The following is a 3,451-nucleotide window of genomic DNA, read 5'->3' on the forward strand; positions in this document are numbered from 1 at the left end:
GTGTGATCCCGGAGTTCTGGGATCGAATCCCACATTCAGGCTCTCTGCATGGAGCCTGCTTCTCCTTCTGCCTATGTCTCTGCCTTCTCTGTGTCTCTAATGAATAAATAAATAAAACCTTTTTTAAAAAAAGATTATAGAAGACAATGTGGCGTTTGTCTTAGTTGCTCTGTGTGTCTCTCTCTCAGATCACTCACTCTGGGAGAAGCCAGCTACCAGGTTGAAGTCAATCAGGCAGTATGTGGAAAGGCCAACATAGTAATAAACTGAAATGTCCAGCAAGCAGTTAGTGAAAACTAAAGCTTCCTGCCAATAGCCACATGAGTGAGCCTTGAGCTCCAGTCAAGCTCCAGTCAAGCCTTCAGGTGACTATAGCTCTAGTCAAAATCTTGACTACAACTTCATGAAATACCCTGAGTCAGAACCACCCATCTAAGCCACACTGAGATTCTTGACCACAAGAAATGTGAAATGCTTGCTGTTTTAAAATGCCAAGTTTTGAAGTGATTTGTTACACAGCAAGAGATAACTTATACAGTAGGCCTGGGGTAAATTCTGAAAAATTCTGCATTTTTAACAAGCTCCCAGAGGACACTAAAGGTGATGCTGCTGGAACTTGCTTTAGTAGTAGGCTCTATACCATTGCAATGGCTTCTCACCTAATCCCTACTGCAATGATCTCTCTACTCCAACCCCATTATATCTGTTTCCCAACATACGATGGCTCCTTATTGCCTACCATATAATTTCAGTCTATTATCAAAAAGACAAGAGATAACGAGTGTTGGTGAGGATGTGGAGAAAAGGAAACCCTTGTGCACTCTTGACAGGCATGTAAAATTGTACAGCCATTATAGAAATGGTATGAAAATTTCTCAAAAAATTAAAGTAGAATTACCATATGATCAAGCAATCCTACTCCTGGGTATATATCCAAAGGAGCTGAAATCAGTATCTTGAAGAGATATCTGCAACCCCAGGTTTATTGCAACATTATTCACAATAGCTAAGGTATGGAATGAACTTAAGTGTCCTTCATCAGATAAATGGATAAAGAAAATGCGATACACACACAGAATATCTTTCAGCCATAATACAAGGAAAATCCTGCCATTTGCAACAACATGGATGCACCTAGAGGGTATTATGCTAAGTGAAATAAGCCAGACAGAGAAAGACAAATACTGTATGGTATCATTTATATATGGCATCTTTTTTAAAAAGCTGATTTCATAGAAACAGAATAGAATGGTGGTTGCCAGGGGCTGGAGGGAGGGTGAAATGAGGGTGCTATAGGTCAAAGGGCACAAATTTTCAGTTATAAGAAGGATATCTTCTGAGGATCTAGTATAGAGCATGGTGACTATTTTTAATAATACAGTCTTATATATTTGAAAATTTCTTAGAGTAGATCTTACACGTTCTTACCAAATACACACAAAAAAAGAGTTAACTATATGAGGTGATGAATATGTTACTTATCTTGTTCTTGGTAATCATTCTGCAAAGCATATGTATATCAAATCATCACATTGTATACAAAAAAATCCTCAGCCTGTCTTTCATTCCCTTAGAAGCTGGCCATATTTATGCTTTATAGTAATATTTCCCACTGTTTTCTACAAGGAACTTTCTGTTCCTGTCAACCTGATTTCATTGTCTCCTGCACACATCTCCTGCAACTAGGCTTTCTATTAGTAGTACCTCTCTTTATTCCTTACCACCACCAATATATGTATAACTGGGATGCCTTCCATCCCTCTCTGCTATGCAAACTCAATCTTTAAGGCCTAGCTCAGGTCCCATTTCCCCCACAAAACCTTTCCCACTTCATTTTCATCTAATAGTTTTATGAACTATTATTTATAATATTATTCAACTATTAAATCAATAATCTAAACTTCTAAGCTAGACTTTAAGCAACGTGAGGTCAGAAATAGCATCTCATAAGTCTTAGTAGCTTTGGGGCACCTGGCATAGAACTGGATACACAAAGAGTAGCTGTCAGTTGACTGAGTCTGCCTGTCACATTCAATGCGCCTGCGTGCCTACAAGCAAAGGCAAAATTTACTTCTGGGTTTTATAGCAAGATAGAGAATCCTTGCAAAATCCACCCCTCTTTTCCCTACCTCTGTCCTCTATACCAAATTATTGTCTCATTTATTCTTTCCACATCACTGGCAGGTTAAGAAGATAACATATTGAGAGAACAACTTTTATTATGGGCAGCAGTGAAAGGGGATATAATGTCACAGTTAATCCTAAAACTATTTAATCTTGAATTTGAAATCCCTTCTATGATCAAGAAGACATATGTGCTGTGAACTTATTAGGGTTTCCTCAAACAGTGTGGAAATCATCTACTATAACACAATGAGGAGGGAGCCACGGGACCTGACAATGGCAGTGGCTGATGAAGGAAAACTGAGAAAGATAAATACTCCATAGGTAACACACAACAAAGGTAACAGGAAAAAAAAAACAAGTAATAGATGGAGACAGAGGGAGGGAGGGAAAAGTGGAAGGAAGGGGAGAGGCAGAGAGAGAGACAGAGAAAGATGACTCTGAGGCCTTGCATACTCCACACATCAGACTATAAAGACCATTTTAAAAAAGGATAACATTTGCTATTTTTTGTTTATTGTCAGCAATCGTGCTATGGTCTTTACACAAATCAACTCATGTTAATCCATACCTGTGAGATAGACACTGCTACACATAGTCCCATTTCCCTGATGAGGAAGCTAAGACTGGGGAAGGTTAAGTGATTTCCCCAAGATTGCACAGCTAGGAGTTGTTTGATCTGGGATTTGAACCCAGAACTATCTGAAGCCAAAACCCATATTCTTAATATCCACACTCTATATCTAGCCCGTATGTCCTCATTTTGGTAGATCTAACATGGTAAGAACAGATACTACACTTGATCTTAGCCAAAAGTCCTAGAAGTGATGGTAGATCTAGCATGGAAAGATCTATAGCAGACTCAGGAAATTTGGAAAACAGGAAAAAGTTACTAAACAGTGCCCATCCATACCCAGATACCTGGCAACCTCCTGCCCCATGACTTCCCTATCTATGGCTACCCAGGGGACCTCATCAGGCTGAGAATAAATCCCAGCCTTATTCTTCCAACAAAGTAAACTCATTCTATATTTCAGGCCCTTAGCTGCACAGCCTGAGGGTTGGCAATGAATGTAATGAAATAATCAAATCCTGTTACCAAGTAACTAATGGATTACTCCTCCCAGGTAATATAAAGCATTAGCTCCATTAAAACAGAAAACCCCTAAAGAGGAAACCTAATGAGAGGAATTTGAGCACCTTGGCAGGCCCTCAGGCAGAAGGTTTGAAGCCAAAAGACCTTTTTATGCCCCTCCTATCATCCCTAGTCTTCCTTCTGGGTTTGATGTGTGCCTTAAACACATCATTGCTTGCACTTTTCTCATTT

General features: G+C 39.3%; 1 non-coding gene across 1 annotated transcript; it reads right to left on the reverse strand.

Moving 5' to 3' along the window:
• Positions 1–2,762: 2,762 nt before the first annotated feature.
• Positions 2,763–2,953, reverse strand: LOC112649579 (U2 spliceosomal RNA). Its single transcript, XR_003129640.1, has one exon. It is a non-coding gene; the product is annotated as a U2 spliceosomal RNA (small nuclear RNA).
• Between the last annotated feature and the right edge of the window lie 498 nt (positions 2,954–3,451).

This window comes from Canis lupus, chromosome X (genome assembly GCF_003254725.2).
Source record: "Canis lupus dingo isolate Sandy chromosome X, ASM325472v2, whole genome shotgun sequence".
Lineage (NCBI taxonomy): Eukaryota > Metazoa > Chordata > Mammalia > Carnivora > Canidae > Canis > Canis lupus.